Raw genomic sequence first — 19,917 nt, forward strand, 5'->3', positions numbered from 1 at the left:
CCAGTTTAGAGGTACTATGCAAAAAATCATTTCTTTATGCTCCCCATGGATTCAGTTACAATGTTCGTCATTAGACTTAGTATCTTAAAGTGTGTATACATGCAATGCAATTAACACTTATCCCACATCTGTTCTCTCATCTTTTCCTCCAGGATATATGCAGTGCAGGGCTTTTGTTTTGATATCTTAAAAGTAGTATATGTGCATGCACACCCACATGTACACACTGCCGCATGGCCAGCTGTGTATGAAATGAGCTGCGTACTCAGAGCAGAGACTATTTCATTTAGTGTTGGTTGGCCGTTACTGAGACAGGTTGCATAGGCTGGTTTCTATGGAAGATCTCACTCCTTTTATTGCTGAGACTCCTCCCGTATCCAAAGACTGTGTCCTGCAGTCTCTGCCATTAAGCTACCTCTGAAGGGATTTTAAAACAGACATACCCTACCGACTCTTGAAGATTTTGACCCCATGACTTACTGTGTGTGACTTACCCATGGAGGGGGTGAGAATGGGGTGTTTAATAAGACTCTGACCATACCCAATGATGGGTACTTCCTCAGCCCTTACTCCCATTCCACGCTACTGTTCTCGGGATCCCGTAGGATAAATAAGCTCATATGATGAGCTCACTTTTTTCATTTCACATTGTTTCTGTAATTTGGCAGGAACACAGCAACTTGCAGGGACATGCCTCCAAGTGATTTGTGTAGATACTCCTAACAGCAGATAAGGCCTAGTACTTCCCAGAATCAGTGACTTAAGTCTTGTTTTCTTCCTTTCTATCAAGAAAAGGAGGGAAATATCTAAATTATATTATTCTGATAATAGCAGTTTTTCTTCCAGAGTAGGAAAAATTCTGGATTCCTCTTTCATTTGAACTTCTGAGATAGCCTCTTCTTAATAAAATAGGACATATCTCCTTCTTGTATCCAGTATGTTCTAATATTGTGTGACCAACTGAACCTTGACATAGTTAAACCAAGAGCTCAAAATAGTTTATTTGTTCAATATACTTAAAGTATGTTTTGATGCCCTGGGTAATTTCTGCTGGCTTCTAGTTAGAGTTGGAGGTGCAAAGTTTCTGGATATTTTGAAGCCCCAGGAAGTAACATCCCTTCCCAAGGTTTTTTAGGTTTTCTTATAGTTATTTGTTTTCTAATAACTGAAGTTTGAAATGTTGATGTGGGCTACTTACTTGTAACCAAAAGAAAATTTTCTTAAATTCAAGAATGTGAATTGTATTGTTTATTTAGAAGACCAAGTCTATGTTTCTAGGAAATAGTGGAAATACTAGTGTTTAATCCTTGCTGGTTAAAGAATACAAAAGATTAAAGCTTTGCAAGAAAAGTAATCTCTTTTATGTACCTGTCTACATCACCTCTTCTTAAGAACTTCATGTTTGTATACATGTTCTTTGGATTTAAATAATGAAAATTGATCTAATAGCTAATACTCAGCTTTACTTCATGAACATGTATGTGAAGATATTTTTGTATTGCTAACACTGCACCATATTAAGCCATTTGACCTAAGGAATGGGGGAATTTAAATAATGCAAAACAGCAAGTTTTCCAGTGGAGTAACATCATATGAAAGGCTTAATTTTTTATAGAGAGAACACTGATTGTTTCATGTTTAGTAGCTATATCCTTTAAGAAAAAGACACTAGAGGTTTTTTCACTGTTTCTTCCAAGAGAAATTATCTTTTCCACATCGAAAGGGTTTCCTTCAAATTTTTCCAAAGATTTCCAATTTTTTGCACAGACATCCACAGAAAACAAATGGTGAAGAAAACAGGTTCATATCCTGTAGTTTCCAGGTTTTCTCCCAGAGTCTCAGATCTTTAAGTAGCTCGCAGGGGCCCATCAGAAGTGCTGTACATCATGTGAAGTTATTGGCAGAGAGGAAGTCACTAGTTGGAGTGTGTGGCAGCTATACGAGAAAGCAAAGACTGATGGTGTTGCCTTGTTTCTTCCCTTTCACTCATCTGAAAGCTGCTGTGGAAATTCTCCTGTACTCTGAAGAAATTGTGACTGTACTAACACTCAGGATTCACTCAGGTGAGAGATATTTTTTGCATCATCTTTACCCTTGTGGATCTGCTCACAGTTTAGATGTGAATTCAAGCTTTGGGAGCATTGAGATGTGCAGTTTTGTTCACAGATGACATCTGGGGAAGACAGTGACTGGAGAACTTCTGTAGGTAGCCTCCAAGGGACAAAATTAAATTGGAGCTGACTGTAGGGTAAGCTATGCTAGGGTAGGCTGTCCTTTGAACCCCCTTCTAACCTTTTCACAGATGTGTGAGAGTAGCTCAGGCTGGAACAGGTCCAAGTAATGTGCTTGCTCCTGATGCTAGGCCACAGCTTCTGGTGGTCAGAGCAAACAAGATGTCTGGATGCACAGAAGTGGTCAGAAAGATATAGGGATTTTTTGGTTTTACGGTCATATGGACAAGTGTAGGCATGTTGCTCCTCATGTTCTGGACTATGTGTTGGCCATCAGCTGGAGTGAATCACCTCGGTTTCTGAAAGGATTCTTGATATTCTGAAGAGACCAGATTTTGAGTGACTCTCACCAAAGACAGAAGATGAATGTTCAGAGGAAATCTCTAAAACATGCACTCTCTGGAGAGCATAATACTTGGATATTCTCTTCACCAAAACTGCCCGCTGAAACCAAAGACATGGAGAGTTCACAGAGTTCCTGTGGCAGGACTCCTCACATTAGGAGTCAAACTGAGATTTTGAGACAATTTTGACCCAAAGAGTGTTTTTAAAATTAATTGCTTAAACAGTTTCACTCACACAGATATGTGTGAGGCAAACCTATTTCTTGATCCTAATCTGTAGGGCTCCAATTCCTTTGATAGAATGAGAGCAGCAGATTAGCAGAGGGAGAGTAAAACCACCCAAGAGGGTGGAAGTGCACAGTTAGAGAGTGAAGTTGTATTTGCACAAAATGAATGGAAACGTTTGGTCCAGGCTGTCCATGTTCATACCATGTTCTGTTCTTGAGCTGGCCATTCATCTGGAGAAAGCTTGAAGCACCTACATGGTTTGAGACACCAAGAAATTATATTACATGGTATGTATAACACATGCAGGGCTATATCCAGAAGCTACACTGTACAAGTGAACTGAAAAGAGATTTAGATATCCGGGATGGATACAGTGATGCACAAATAGAAGTTCATGAAGACATTGCTTCATGGTTATGTAATGGAATTGGTAGCTGTCTATAATTGTCCAGCTGGACTACTTAAATCAACTGAATAACCAATTGAACCTGTCTCATGTTATAAACCTTTTTCATCTGTACTCTTTTTTTTTCCCCCAGTGATCCCAGTAATGTCATTGTGTTTAATTTTAGCTGCCATTTTCCCCTTGAAAATATTTACCAACACAGTGCCCTCAGCCTGTTGTAGTGCAGGAAGCTGGGGCTGCAGGACGTCTCTCTAGGCTGAATGCTTTCTTGTCAATGAGATCAAATTATAAGTAGCTGCACTAATCTGCCTATCATCAGAAATAGCCAAAGAAAAATGCACGAATGTAAACATAAACGGGAATTTTCATAATTAACATACTTGCCATAGTTCACCATAAATCAGCATAAATGCCAGAGGGCTTGTTCTTTTTGACATGACCTGGAGGCTAGCTTCACTTGTTGACATCTTATCTTCTCACAAGATACCGTATATTAGTAAAGTTAATTGACTAATCATTTTCATCACTGGAAGTGTAAGTAAATAATTCCATCTATTTCTACCTAGGCTTCTGTTGACGGTCTGAGGGTGCCAAGCATTCAGACTAAATGAAAATATACCCTCTAGTAACCATGCACGGCATCCTCCATAACAAGCTGCAGAAACTCTCTGAAGCATTGCTGTTATGTTGTGGGGAATCCTGAGAATCTTAGGCTTAACTCACCATGCCGGCCAGCCTCCCGCAGGGGCGGCCAGGAGGAGGCTGTGACAGCAGGGGGATGCATCTGGGCAGACCACCGGCATCTGTCATTTTTAGGAAAAGGAGGCAGGTCTGCAAGTAATTAATTAGTGGTGGCTGGGAATGTGCATGAGACAATGTGGTAACACGTGCTCCAGCTAGATGAGGAGCTGGAGGGTTATCTAGTAGCTAGTATTTTCCATTTTGACTGTCCCTGCACAATCAGCCATAAACATTTTATTTCTTTGATCAAAATTTGATTAAAGAAAACAGTTTCCCTTCTCCCTCAATGGTGGGAAAAGGAAAATTGCTGTTGCTTTCTCTTTCCATATTTTTGCCATCTGGTGAATTTAAGAAAAATTGACTGAGAGTTAGACTTTGGCCGTACTTACAGATTCAGTCACAAGACATCAGTGGGGGTGAAAGTTAGTAGTCGTGAACTTTTGCTTTAATATGTGATGAAGATTTTCTAAGTGATGTAGGGGCAAGTTACCAGGTCACTAGCTCCCTCTTTGTCCCACAGGAACACAGGACCAGTTTTGGTTGTTTTTTTTTTTTTGGCATCTGTGTCTCAGTTAGGGAATGTTCGTTATCTCCAGACTGCCTGTGCAGTGTGCTGTGTTCTGTTTCTCTCCTTGTGCAAAATTTTACTTTGTATAGAAAATTATCTCAGGTTTTCTTTGGGCACTGTGCATCTAAAAAATACAGCCTGGACACTGTCGTTGATTCCCACCATGCTGACTTGTTTGTATAACTTGCTCCAGAAACTTTTGCTTTTATACCTCCCCTCCTGTTAAGAAGAGAATAGGGGTCTGTGCTGGCCTACGTGTTTTCCTGCTTACTTTTGTCCTGGTTCTTTCTAACATGATTTCTGTCATCAAGGGTATCAGTTAGTGCTGGGAGTTTTTGCCATGCACAACCACCTGGGCTGAGACCACCAACTCATTTTTCTTGCTGGGCTGCAGCCCAGAGAGACAGCAACTGCTGTAGAGGCTGGCCTCACTTACACCCAGGATTTACAGGTGAAAGACTCCCAGAGAAATGCTGAGACCAGGACACCTTATTCCCTGCCAGACCATGCCAACCTGGCTGCCCTCAACAACGTGACTTCGACCTGTTCTCATGTGTTAAACACACTGAACCTTATCTTCTCATTAGGTTACAAGAAGTATTACAATTAGTAAGAGCTAATTGCCTCTGCACAAAATCAACAGGTGTTTTAGATTTAAAAAGCTGAATTACAACAGAGAAAAGGACCTAACCACATGCTTAAGTATCCCTATATTTACCTGCACTTAAGGAAGGGCTTTATTTAATAGGTACGGACCTAAACATTTAGTTAAATGCTTCTAGTAATGAAGATTGTAGTGCATAGAGAATGTGCAAATTTTTGCCCTTATTTAAATGGTGCTGAACATTGTAAATGCTCAAAATGTGTTTCACCAAATAAAAAAACCACTTATACTTTAATGTAAAGATATAGTAAGTAATTCCAGTATATGTTATCTCACATTTATAGCTGTTCTTATTTCCAAAAAGTTCTCACATTAATTCCCCAAATGAAGTTCTATTGATATTTTTGTGTGTTTACCTTATGGATGGTATTAATTTGTGAGATACTCACTACTTGTTGTCTCACTGTAGCATGCAAAAAGTCTGTTATGTGGCTTATCAAGACACAATCTTGTATTCAAGTCATATTTGTTTAGACCAAGTTGTCCTCTGACGAACAGAGTGGTGTTAAAAGCGCGGGGGAGGGAGTTAAATGTAACACCTGATGGGAAGTCCATTTAAACTCTCTAGCAACTGGAACTAATGGGGACAGAGAGGGTTTTGAAATGTGAGCCTACAAGATCTCCACTGAGAGATTCCCATTCCACTTTGTCCTCCCAAGCATCACTTCCCAGAGACGTTGAGTTCTTTTTTTAAAAAAATCAATTCAGATATTTATGAACAAGAGCACTACCACAGTGATTTATTTGTAAAGGCATTTCTTGAAATCCAAGAAATCATTCCAAACAGCCTTTAGGCTGTTGGCTTTCTGAAGTAGCATGGTGTTTCTTTTTGCTACCCAATGCAGTGAATTGATTTGATTTGATTCCCAGAGAAAACAAAACAACTTTTGTTTATGTTTCCTTAATGAAATGAAATTTAATAATAGAAATTTGTTGCATTAGAATTGGTAACAGTTTATCCTCACACAATCCTTAGCAGGTGTTAAAGAGTAATAGCATCTTGGGCAACACTTTCCGTAGAAGCACAGCTGTAGAAGCAACTTCTTGAAGTTAATGAAAGAGAGGATATTTTAAGGAAGTAAAATATCTGCAGATGAGCATGCACGACAGGTTTCTGAGTCTAATTTGAACATCTAAACTAATTCTGTATTGGACATTGAACGCTGTATCTTATGAGCACTTTGAAAATTTGAACATCTATGATCATTTGAACTGTGAACATCTGAACACTTTATGCACTGGGGAATTAAGTAGAAACACTTCTGTATGTTCTTCCTGGTTAGAATTCAAATTTAGAGTCTAGTGTAATCAACCACCTTTAATAATTGGAAATATGCTTTATTACTTTGCTAGTACCAGCATAACTTTGTGCCAAGCTCAGTATGGACACCCACTTCATCGCTGCCAGCCTAATTCAGGTTGTTGAGCACCCTGCGGCTCTGGGCACAAAGGGCCCTGAATATGATGAAAGGGACAAAGTAGCCTCAGAAGGTAGACAGGACAAAGGAATTCCCCAAGCTGGCAAAAAGAAAATCTTTTGAATTCAGAGTGGTAGATGGAAAGGAGAAATTGTAGGGGAAGAAAAAGACAGTCCAGTGATGCAGTCCCAAAGAACTGCAAACGTTGATGAGTACAGACTAAGGAGAAGAGCAAACTTCTAGGATGCCATGCAGATTTAGTCAACTGGATCCTGCACTCACCTCTGAGTAATGAGACATTCCAGGTCATCTGCTCTGCATGGATCAGATTTATTATTTTTCCGGCCACCCAGCTGGCTTGAAGATGGTTATCGTGGTAGTGAGAAATTCTAGACCTAGTTTGGTGTACAGCACCTTTGATATTTATGTTGGAGCCTTCTCCTAATAATAATCCACCTGAAAATATCCCTGATTGCGAGAATTAGGGGGAAAAAGAAAGATTAAGGAAAAAATATTATAGGCCAGCAAAGGAATTTTCATAATAAAAAGCACTTCCATAAGACTATTCTTTAGTGACTGAGTTGTTTCAGTGATTACAAGAGCAAATAGGGAACTAGATATACTGGGAAGTCTTCAGTGCAAACTTAGGGCAATACCAGGAAAGCTGGAGCCATTTTTAGCTGTGGTTCCAGGGAGAACACTCGCAGCCTGCACTGGGGTCAAAACCTGTGTTACCGTTTCGTTGACTGCATTCATAGCAAGGAAGGATGTTTGAGAACAAGGGAAAGTTCCTTTAAATCAGTAGTACTGTTCTCATCTCTCCACTAACACTACCAGATATTAGACACAGGAGAGAAGAATAAGCATGAACTACTGTATGTTTTCACTTTTGTACAACAGGTTTTAATCAACATACCACCGCATATAAACATTATATCAGCATATGGTTAGAAAATGTCAGACAGATTTAAAATAATTCAGATGATCTTCTGTCTGACGCAGTCTAGAAATCACATTAGTGTTTCCACCAAGCTATATCTTACTTCTATGAGCATCTTTGCCTGAAAATACCATTCCCTTCCAAAATTAAAACTCTTGTTCTTTGAGTAGTGAATGTATATTATTGCTAAAAATACAAAGAGACGGAATCCCTTCTTTCATGCAAAATTTGGTAAAATATTAACAAGGGTGTCAAGATCATAATGAAAGGTTTTATATGACTGTAACAATATGTGTGCTGCATAGAATTAGTTATCAAGAAGTGAAATGTGTGGGTGATGTCAGCCTGGAAATATGTAATCAAGATATCTGCTGATGGGTTACCTTCAAACATATAACCTATGTAACCTGTAACATAATGAGGATAATTATGAAGCTTCAAGTAGCTTCCCAGCAACTCTGGCTATTGTTTGGAGATTATTTATGTTTAGGTAGTCGGGTACAAAACTGCAACATGCAATGTTCTCATCCACCTGAATTGTTTATTGTTGATTCATAACCGTGATCAGCTTTAGCAAAAATGAGCAATTATTAGTATGTTTTTTTAGTGAATTTGCCCGGAACTCATTTTTTGGACATTTAAGAAAGCAGTCCAAACCAAATTTCACACCCCTGCCACCCCTCTCCCTAGACACGAGATAAAGAAGGGCTCACTGAGTACTGGAAGTGCTGAACTCAGTCCTGTTTTTCTTAACAGGTGAATTATGGAGCTGTGCCTGGAAACACTCTGTGTCCCCACTGACCCAAGAGAAACCTGTGGGTAGTTTTCCAGGCTATAGATCAGTATTGCAAGAACTACTTAAGTGACTCCTCCATTTTATGTTTCCACTAATATGATTTTAACAAATTTTCCCTATTAACAAAATTCTAAATAGTTATTCCACCTTTTGCTAAGCAATTTATCAGCACAAGTCTAGTTCAAGGATCTTTGTCCTTCCACTTTATTTAAGGATATAGGGCCTATTAGATGCACATACATGGGAAAACTACACATCCTGCTGTAAGCCAAATATTAAAAATTAAAAAACTTAAATACTGCTTTTATCCAATATTTGGAAGGGTAATACCAGACCAGGTGGTATAATTAATAGGCAGATGGATATTATCTGGAGAGGTCATTTATGCTCAGTAAAAGATTCTCATGGAGTCTTGGACTATTTTGTACAAGATTGGATCTTCCTGTGCCTAGACTGCTATCTCTACCAAACGTGTCAGTAACATGAAGAGCCAAGACTTTAATAAACTCTGTATGTCTTATTTAATTGTTTCTTGCTGCAGAGTCAAAACCACCAGGGTTTATATCAGCTGAGCTAGCAAAGCCCAGCTTAGTTTCCTTTTTCTGAATGTAACACAGACCTCAAGCAACTAAAAGATTATTTAAAAAACCCCCAATCTTTCTGGGACAGATACTATGTGAAGTGTCTACTGATTGGGCTAAACTGGCAAATTACAGGTATCTCAGAGTTTACATGGTCTCCACCTTGTAGACTCTATACTGTTGCTCTGTGGCAGCCTATAATAGCTGTTTGATATGCCTGAGAATGCTATCTTTACCAGATAATTCTTTTCCTAGTTACCTTTGCATAAAATTATAGCCATTCAGCTGGTCAATATAATTCTCAGCTGTGTTGTAGCAGAGAAAACACCAAAAAGGGTTGCACCAACTTAGAACAACAGCACTGGCACCATGGCTTTGTCAAATCTCATCTGTAGGACACTGATTACGAAGGGATCTATTGTATTGAAGAGGTGTTTGCAGTTAAAATGAATGAAACAGGATATGGATAATTGGGGTGGCCATATTGCTGGAAAAGAAACGGGAGCAAGCTCCTAATTCCATGTGAAGCTAATTAGGTGGCCTGTCACTTTGATAAGATGTTTCAGCTCACAGAATCTGCTTTTTTGAGGGTGTTTCTTCTTTAATTGGCCTCTCAATTACAATTTGTTGTGAAATTCTGCAAACTACTTACAGCCTGTTTTCAGTCTGTCGTACAAAATGGGTGCCTGAAACAGGGTTTTCCTTTATCCATGCCCTCCACCCCCCCAAAAAACAAAGCAAAAAACCCAAAAAACCCACCCCACATTAAAATGCATACTGGTTGTTATTCTCCTGATTTGTTTTAGCTATTTTTTGCTGTTCACTTTGATGCCTTCAGGGCTGAGCTACTGAAGTCTTTCACAACTGTACAGACAGGAGTTATGGTCATGATGCAAGTTGCAATGGAAAAATTAGATTTAAATTGAACATGGTACATGGGACACAGTGACACCCTTTTCTGGGATGACAAGGTAAGAGTGCTAAAACTGAACGAGAGAAGGAGCAGAATAGGTGTCGTACTGGAACAAGACATTTTTGACATCATTAAGGTTATCTGAGAAACTGAAAATTAGCAAGTACTTTTTAGAGGGAACATGGAAGTAATCAAGCATGAAATAGTAATCTTTTGACCTCTGGTAACATGATGTCTTGATTTAGAAAACTGCCTTACAAGCCTGATAAACAATCTAATGCCAGCGATACTGGACTTTTTATGGTAGTTCGCTAGTTACCCCGATGGGGAACGGTCACCATGTGACAAACCATAAACAGCTGCCTCAAAGGCATGCTCGGTCAAAGCAAAAGCAAGTGTTTTCCATGTTGTAATTATTTGTTTCTGTTTTCCTGGCTGAGAAAAACTGTTTGGCTATATACAAGGCTGCTGTATGCTCTGAGGGACAGTTTTCCTTCAGGAAGCAAAGACTGAGAGAAGTTTGTTGTGAAGTTACACTGTTGACAAAACCAATAGTGCTAACCAGTACAAGAATTTAATTATTGTGTACCTGGGCATGCAGTCTGTGTTCTTACAGAGCTGCAGTAGCCAGCATGTAGTCCTTGCTCTTGTCCTTTCCCTTTGCACCATTCAGGTGGTATGAAAGAGTTAATAAGAGTTTTCTATGGCAAAATCATGCTTTCTCTCTCTCCGATGACAAACAGATCTGGAGAGAGCAGGAGAGGTAGTAAGTGCTCTTCAAGTCCATATAGAATTAAATGGGTGCCATAAATCCAGGAACAGGTGATTGTGGATGCAGATGTCAAAACCTAAGTCACTATTGGCCTAGTAATTCTCTTAACTATTGGAACAGTTTGAAGTTTCTGTCTAAGCCAAGTCTTGTTTTTCTCAGGAATTGCAGCAAAATGCTGTGATCTTAGGAGGTGTGGAAGTATGTTTTGCAAAACAGCATTTGTTTGAAAGCACTCAGCCTCATCTCAAATTGAGAACAGTCTACTTTAAGATTTTTTCCAAAGTTCAGATTAGGTACAGAAATAGTAATTTCCTCTCTGGATTTCCTCTCCTTTTTTCCTAAGGCCCGGTTCTATTAGCACATATTCACAATATTTCCTCTGCAACAAAATGTTTATATGTTTGTGACCTTTGCTTCATTTTCAGACTAGAACACTTCAACTGGAAAAGACCTACAACAATCACCTAGTTCAACAGCCATTTTAGGTTTTTATTGTGACTGGGATCTGAAATGAGGAGGCTGCAGCCACAGGGCAGAGCAATGACCACTTTAGAACCGTAGCTGCCCAGCATCTGGGGCCCTCGCCGTGCATGGACCTTGAAAACTTGTCTTATTCTGATGCTATGTCTACAGGTGTGATTGGTAGGAGATTGATTTTGGTAGGAGAATTAGAGAAACTAAATAAAATAATGACTCAAAGCATTACACATTTCTTCAAACCCTTGAATAGTTGTTTACACTCCTACTTTTACTATAAATTGGTACCTCACAGCTTCTTTGTATAAGACAGTAAGCCAGTCTAGCAGGATGACCTAGTTATTTTTAAAGCCCACTTATGTCAATGCTCTCTGTCCTGTGACCATGTTGGCCACCATTATTTCGGGGTGAGGTCAGTCTTTTTCTTTGCTTGGGCTCTCTGCCAGTTTCTCAACACCTGCCTTGAAAGTGACAGCTCTATGGGTGTCCTCATAAATTAAAAATCATGTGCCTCTGCCCTGATGCCTTGGGACAGGCACAAAGTTAGAAACTGTCCTGTAACCCTAGCCCTGGGGCTGCTGCATGGGACAGCTGAGCAGGAGGCAGTGAGCCCCAGCAGCAGGGGGCTGGCTACACCACAGCCCTCAGGCAGCACCCAGCCTTGTGCCAATGGGCATGTGGCTGTACCCAGTGAGAGCCAGGGATGGCCCAAAGGTAATGGCCTTCCTCCACGGTGAAGAGTGGAGAAATCAAGAGGCTAACAAGGGGGAGCTGCAGGTTTTGTGCAGCACCTTTGTGCTTGTGTTTCCAGGACAAACTGAACTGGCAGAGTCTGGGGAGCTGGGAGGGGAAAATATGGCTCTGCACAATGAATGGGGAATCCTGTGCACAGTTGTCATTATCCTTTGCCACCTCCCAGCTCCACTGTTACAGCTCTGGCATTCAATTGACCACAGCACTAATTCAGTCATGGGTTTTCCTCCTTCCAGTGCGCACCGTAGACACTCAGTCAGCATACACATGTTCCACAGCATGATAGAGTCCTAAAGCTTCAATTCAGCAAAGCACTTAGGTGCTCCCCTTTCCCCCAAACCTAGCTGCTCAGTCTACACCTCTTTTACCACCCCCACCACACAGGTTACATCCACCTGCAGCGAAACCTTCAGGCAAATCAGACAAGCTCTAATCTGTCTGCTCCTTCCACAGATGTGTGTTTTGATCCATTGTAGGATCCATGCCTGATAGTGCCCAAGGTCCAGGGGGCTGCAGTTGCAATATCACAGCACCATGGTCACCTCCTCAGCTCCATAACTGCAGGTGCTGAACATGACTGCTAATGTGATCCCCAAGATCCTGACATGCGAGCTCCCAGCATAAAAAGTGATAAAAACAGTGAATGGAGAAGAGGTTGAGCAGGCATCCTTTTCAACCCACCTGGATGCTACCTCCATAGGCACAAGCAAAATCTCTTACCCTGTTGGCGTAGGATCCTTAGCTGGATGACTAAACTGTAGCAAAGTGAAACCCTCATTTTTTTAATGATTCAGGAGTTATATTTTAACAGAGACTGCTTTCTCTCTTGCTTCTAGCTGATGGGCATCCTTTATGTTCCTTTTAACAACTGGGTATCATATATAGTTGGCACTCTTGCCCATTCATCAGGAAGAGAAGGTTTCAGATGGGTACCAGTCGGAGCTGTCTGCAAGCAAAGCAAGCCTTGCTTTCTTTTGATTTTAGATTCACATGTACTTTCTTACATCTGTAAATCTGAATATCATGGATATTATAGTTCCAAGGAAAATACTGAGCTGGGACTTATGAATAGGCTGCAAAACACGTTTATTTGCTTTGTGAAATGAGGTTTCATCTCTTTTTTTTTGGGGGGGGTGTCACTGTTTAGGTCTCAAATTGCCTGATTGGAGGTGGACGAGTGAGACTCCAAAGATAATTTGCTCTAGGGTTTGTAACATTGGCTGCTCCAATTTGTGCATTTGATCTATCTTCCCAAGCACAGTGTATGGTACAGGGTTTTCACCCTAGTACGGGTGACATTTTTCCTTCTGGAGGGTGGTGTCTTCTCCTCAGAAAAAAAAAACAACATTTGTGACATCCAGCCAACTTAGGGTAAACCTTACAGGGACTTCTCAATTCAATTTTGTTGTCTGCAGTTATGAGCACACTACCACCACTGTAATGAAGAGGTGTCTAGATGTAAAAACATGCCACAGTGAAGGAGCTGATAATCAGAATGCCAAGAGGTAGTGCCTTGGAGCAGTCATTGCCCAGTGTTTCTGCAATACAAACTGAACACTTTAAGATCCCAGTCCCATTTAATGCTTCCCATACTGTATATCAAAATAAATACAGAAGCATCCAATGGAGTTAAGTGCTACTGGCAGTGCTGCACCCTGTACTTTGGCAAACCTTTTGGTATGTGTGTTCCTTGAGCTCCTTTCAGGTATTCTTTTAGTTCTATTCATCTTCCTCTCTCAGCCCTGTTAGCAACTGACAGTTTTGAGGACTCAATGTCCCTTTTTTCAGCTGGTAGCAGCAGCAACAGCGGTAAGAGGCATGGTTTGAGGTCTTCTGCCTTAAAAGCATCTTTCATCTCATCCCTGCATCTGGTGACATTTCATAAGTAGATAAGACAATCCAGACAAACTGTAGTTTTATGATGCTCAGTTTCCATGACATACACACACACACACACACACATAAACCCTGGAAAAGCTTTTTTTTAGGTGATAGTATCAAGAAGTGCAGGAAGATACTTGAATCTTGAAGAAAACACATCCAAGTGATTTCCCACTGAAAACAAGAGAAAATTAATTTGTTCTTGCACTGAGAAAGTGAAATTTAAACCAGATGATAACAAAGGATGCGCACTTCTGTTTTTGAAGGGAAAAAAAATCAAAAAGTATGAGAAGTTGAAGTTGAAGCTCATCCTTCAGGCTGAACATCTAATTTGTTCTGTTGAGTTCCAGCTCTTGTTTTCTACTATCTCTTTCTTTCTGTTTCAGTGAGAGGTGAGCAAATGTTTGCGACCTCTCTTGTCTGAATTTTCTTTGGATATGAGGGAATTACATCAACTAACTCTAGGGATTGCCAGGGAGGAGATACTTAGTAGGATATGACAATTAGAAGACTATTTATGCACACAAGTCCACTGAATAAAGATTTGAAAGGTCAGGTCTTAAAATTTTGTGTTAAACTTCCGACCATTTATCTTATCTAGTCCTCAGTGATTCAAAAGCTTTCTCTTTCAAGAAAAAAAAAAAGATTTGTTATGTTATTTTTTGCAGTAAAACAAACAAAACAAAAAAGGAAGAAGTCGTAGTTCAGGGTCCTTAAAGTGACTCCTGCCATCAAAGGCATTGACAACAGAAATTAAAGAGCAGAAGCATCTCCGGGAAAGGCTGCTCTGCTGCTGACAGAGTGAGGAGTCAACTCCTGCCTCTGTGGCCTTCCCCTCCCATTTGCCCCACCTGGCACAGCACTAGGTGGCACGCCGAGCGGGGAACGTGCCTCTTCTCATATGGGTCTGGTGGTGACAGCAGGTCCTGGCCCCTGGCCAGGGTGGCTGTGGCTGGGGAGGAGGCCTTCAGAGATCTGAGAGTCATCTGCTGGCCCAACAGCTGCTCCTGGCAGGCAGGCAGGGGACTGGGACAGAGTAGTCTGCTGGGCACTGGGGCAGAGCCTCACGGTGGGGAGAGGAGATCATGGGGCTGCAAGAGAGCTCAGTGGGGCCTAAGGCACGATGAGACTAGGGAAAAAGAAATGGCAAAGAGCTTTGTGCCCATTAGTATTAAGAAGGACTAAAGATAACTCTTTAGCACAAGAGGTAAGCGCATCTTGCCATGTCAGAGTTTTGCTTTCTTCTTTTCTTTACCTAATGAAAAGCACTCACAAAATCAATATTGTTAATAAACTTCAGAAAAACATCCCCTCACACCTTTCCAAATCTCGAGGCAATGAGGCCATTACCAATGTGTTCATCTATTTGTCATCCATGGGAAAAAGTAGCAAATATTTTAAACCAAAGCAAGATGTCACCCCAGTAACAGAAGAGCAACAAGAATTCCCCTGGTCTTTGGTGGACTAACATGTTGGGTATGTCAGCTAAAGTTCAGTCTGAAATTGCCTTGGGGAAAATAGTCACACTGATCTAATAGCACCTACAGCCGCCTTCGTCAGATTAGCAATAATACAGAAATAAGGAATCATCCACTGGAGCAATTTTTTCAGGGAAAAGAATTATTGTAGTTTTTGAAGAATGCAGAAATTATGGTATTTCTGCAGGTGAGATTAAACAGTTTAGATAAACCATGGGGCTCAAAATTTTCACCTTTAAGTGGAACTTTTGGTCTGAGCCAGCTTGTTCCGAAATCAATGGAAAATGGGACATTTAAGTTTTTCAAAACTATCAAAATTCTGATGCTTGTCTCAAGAAGGCAGTATTGCCTTGTGAAGGTAGAGCATGACAAGACAGCAGGTGACAGCTAATTTTATTTTTGCTTTGTGATGCACCTGTGCCACCAGACTCCAGCTTGTCCTTGAAGAAGTCACTCAAACTTCCAGTCTCCGCTTCCCTTCCCCACACTTCCTTTTCCAATCAACTTCAACTACCAGTGACCAGGTATGAGGCCTCTGTCTCAGTCTTAGCTTCTCAATCCTCCAGTGTTATGGGGACATAAATGAAAGCAGTGACATATGAAAACACAGAATAGTTCAGTATTCTGCAACTTGTGATGCTTAATTAATTATACAGAAGTGGCAGTTTTGGGAATCGTGGTGAGTTTACTGCACAAAACCATGGTTTATCTGCTGAAACCTTTCCTAGCTGTTCTTCATTGGGTGCAGAGTGTGGTTATCTTGGAATTTCTTTTGTTGGTAATGCAGCTAGTGTTGAACACAAAAGAAAAGGAAGCCTGACTTTCTTCTGAAGGATTGATTATGCGACGTCCTGAACCTGGCTACACTGGCAGGTTTAATTTTATGAACGCAAATGGTAGATGCTTACTTGTGTCTATATCCACTTTTCAACTGTAACTACTGTGTCAAGAAAGGTCTTGACAAAAGTTTCTACCATTCAGGATAATTTTTATTTTTACTCATTTTTTTTTCTATCATTTTTAGTGTTACTTGACCTGATTTCCGTGTGACTAGAGTAGCCTGAGAACCAACAAAAGTGTTGGTAGGATCAGGGCCACAGACCAGTAGCATTGTGGCCTTATCCTGTGAATAGCTGCCAGCTTTTCCATATTTAGCCCACAAGGTATTTAAGAATTCAAGTCAGACAGTAATACTATGAGATAAACATTCTGTTTAATCAGAGTCTTACATATTTTCTTGGCTGTGACCATCATGGGAAAACTTCTGAAGTAAAATTTGCAAAAGAAGGCTAAAGAATCGCTTTCTAATTTGATTATACAGTCAGGGTTTATGAAGAAATATGAAGTAGAAAGCACACCAGTGTTGCCAGATCAATTTTATAATGTCAACACCTTTGAAGGCAACAGTTACTAACGCTGCTCCAGAGCAGAGAAAGAGTTTATATTGTAGGGAACCCTGCTCAGAAGAGAGGAAAAACATAAGAGATGATTTTTTCGACCACCTATGTATAGATGGGAGCCTTTGTGAAAGGGAGATGTTTGTGGCTGTGCTCACAATATTCCAGTGGGTATCAATTAACCTTGTATTCTGGTGGCTGTTGAAGACGAACCATTAATCTTCTCGAAGAGATGTCTCACACCATTCTGTTTCTAGTGTTTTAATATATTTGAAGAGATGCACAACTGTCACTGGTGACAAAGCGTCTCGTGATCGTTGACCTCCCGTGAAAACTCTAAGTGTTTCTGTTACAATCCAACAAACAGAACTGAACAATAAAAAGGAATCCAGAATGTGTTTAAAAGTATTTTTGTTTGTTGAATCACTGCACATGTTTTGCTACATTCAAAGTGTTTGGTATTCAGGTCTTGCCTGAAGCTAGTGACAAAAACACCTTTCATCTCTATAAAAGCTGAAGGCCTGCTTTAAGTGCTGTAGAAGCAAGTTCAGCACCTCTTGATGTGAATTTGGTTATATGTAGGTGGATCTGTTTACACTTAATACATACAATGCCTTAATACACTCCAAGGCCAAGAGAATTCAAAAGCAACACTTGTTGAAACCTCTCCTTCCTTCAGCTTGTTCCTTTGAACTTTGTACCTCATTGGAAAGCATGACAGCAAGTTTTCTATCCTAGCAATATTTTATTTGGGACCAATGTATCAAGACAAACTGGAAGATATCCAGCACTCCCTGTTCTCGACGTCTTCATTACAGCACAAATTTGGTGCCTGATTGATTTTACATGCTGTATTTTACCTGATATGTATGGTGAGGTAGTTGGCATATTCATTCACTGTTCTCCCATACGTGTTGCCTAACAACTGTGCTGAGAATAGCAAAACATTTCAGGGACTTCTCCTGTCCTTGTTTTACCCTGGAAAAAATTTGCTGTTGAAATGCACATCTTAGGAGTAAAAACAAGTAAAAGGAAGGATATCTCATTGATTCGCAGATTTCTGTCTGTTAGTTATGCTAGAGCCACTTCATCAACTTCAGTGGAGTTGGCCTAGATTTCTCCAAAGGTGAGTATTTCCACATTTGGCTAAGGAGACACAAGAATATGTTTTCTGTCTCTCTCATAACAGCTTCCAGACTGAGGTTTGCATGGAGGAGCGAGCTGAAGTATCCACAGCAAAGGCAGGTTACATGCTGTGCTTTCAAGGCTACAGCTGCACAGGAGCTGCCAGGACTCCATGTAACAGGGTGCACTGATCTCTCCCTTTGGGGGATCAAATTTGCTAAGTGCTCAGTGGCAATGAAGTTCTCCTGGTGACCAGGCTGGTATTGCCTTCCCTGCACAGTCTGTTAAACTGCACAGACTATTATTCGTCTACTCAATTAATTGCTAAGGAGACAGAGAAAATATGTGCCTGGAGAAGAAAATGAAGCCATTTTTATTTGCTAGCTAATCAAAATCCAATGGCTTTTGAAGACAATGTGAAATGATCGTTAATTAGGAGGGATACTTAAATCTGGAGCTCAAAGAACCTCGTACAAGCCAAGGAAAAAAGGCCTGGAGGACAGAATTTGTTCTCCCAGGTTGATGAGTCCTTTGTGGACTAAGCATAAGGAGGTGTATGTGGACCTGGCCTACAATACATCTCCAATTCCAACAGGTAAATGTATCTGCAATCTGCAGAGATTCAGTACATTGCAGAATAAGGGTCCCAAAGAGTAACAGGTTAATTTGATAGCAGCTTCAGTGAATAGCAGAGGGTCCTTAAGTGAGGGTGGATTGAGACCACTACTGCCTGCTCCTTGCTTTCTCAAGCTCTGAAATCAAAGAATCCATCAAAGTACCATGTGACCACCCAAGCAATATGCTCTCCCCACTCTCCCCAGGGCAGGGTGTGTGTGCTCCTGTACAAGCAAGTTGAGGAAACACCTAAATGACAGGGAGGTTCACCTGTGGCCCCTGCTGTGCATGCACCTGGGGCCATGCCCAGGGAAAGGCTCTGAAGCTGTGCTTATGATGAGGACAGTGGGACAGTCCTAGTGAAATGCAAAGGCATGTGGAAAGGGCAGGGGACATGCTGTATGGGCTGATACACTGGTCTAGGGGGAAGCAAAACACGCATTCACTGCACAAAACCTGCCAGATGGTTCACAGCAGCACAATCAGGGCCTGCCCTGATGGATATTCCGTGTGCAAGGCAAAGGCACCCGGATGAAAAGGAGCAGGGGCAAGAAGAAAGGTGGCACAGCTGTGGTCAGGAGAAAGACGGACTGGGAAAGGATGGCTACATGGAAATGCATGAGTCCCATGCCCTGCGGAGTAAGATGTGCCTAGCCACATAAATTTTTTGTGGTTTTTTGTTAGTCTTTATCCCAGAAGGGAGATGGCCAATGATTTCTATTGAAACAGGTCCTATTCTTCCATGTTATATTAGTTGTTTGCCCTGCTAGCATCTTGGGCAGGGCAGCTGTGTGTCTGTGTGGTGACTCGACCATAACCACTATCATGAATGAGGTGAGGTATACCTAGAAGGTGCTTAAAATGACTGTATAGGGCAGTAAAATAAAACAAAATTAATTTCCAAACTAAGAAAAATCTGTCTGATGGTCTCATAACAGTCAGTGCCCCTAGCTTGCAACAGACCTTTTCTTTGTTTCCACTAAAAAAGAAAAAAAAAAAAAAGCTGATTACAAAACATACTGCCAGTTGTGTGCAGAGGAGCAGATCTAGGATGCATATAGTTCTCTTGCAATGGATATATACAAAGTATAATACTTGAAGGTATTATAAAAGTGAAAGGATATTCTGCAAATACATAGAAATAATGAAGCATTACTGCCTGTTTTTTAAGAGTATCCATATAATACTTTGTGAGTAAAAATCTGTCTTCAGATTCAGGTCAGAATTGGACTGTGATTTTGAGAAGAATTTTTGTCAGCAATATGCCGATTTATTAAAATAATTATGAGGTAACCCAGTCAGCTATAGGGAAACCTGAGAATAGTAGAAGACAGCAAAACTAGAGCAACTTAGAAAGTAACATACGATTTTCCAAGAGTCAAGGAGCTGGGGTACTTCTCTCCTGGGAAATAAACACTTTAATATGTGTAGATCTGACCCCAGCAACTATCTTACTGATTAGCCTGAAAGACAGTGTTCTGGAAGGGCATGCAGAGAACTCCATGTGATAATTTCCTGGAATTTCTGGATTGAAACAGATAAGAGCTGCATGTTGTCATCTGTGAATTGATGTGACCTTTTGCCTGCCA

At 40.7% G+C, this 19,917-nt stretch overlaps 1 long non-coding RNA gene across 1 annotated transcript in view; it reads left to right on the plus strand.

The window, feature by feature from the left end:
• The window catches only part of LOC108640640, a 60,572-nt gene that overhangs the window by 469 nt on the left and 40,186 nt on the right, over nucleotides 1-19,917 (plus strand). Inside the window, exon 2 of the long non-coding RNA XR_001921325.1 lies at nucleotides 1,998-2,063. This is a non-coding gene — a long non-coding RNA (uncharacterized LOC108640640). The remainder of the gene's footprint in view (nucleotides 1-1,997; nucleotides 2,064-19,917) is intronic.

This window comes from Manacus vitellinus, unplaced genomic scaffold (genome assembly GCF_001715985.3).
Source record: "Manacus vitellinus isolate BGI_N305 unplaced genomic scaffold, ASM171598v3 scaffold_4_pilon, whole genome shotgun sequence".
NCBI classification, from domain to species: domain Eukaryota; kingdom Metazoa; phylum Chordata; class Aves; order Passeriformes; family Pipridae; genus Manacus; species Manacus vitellinus.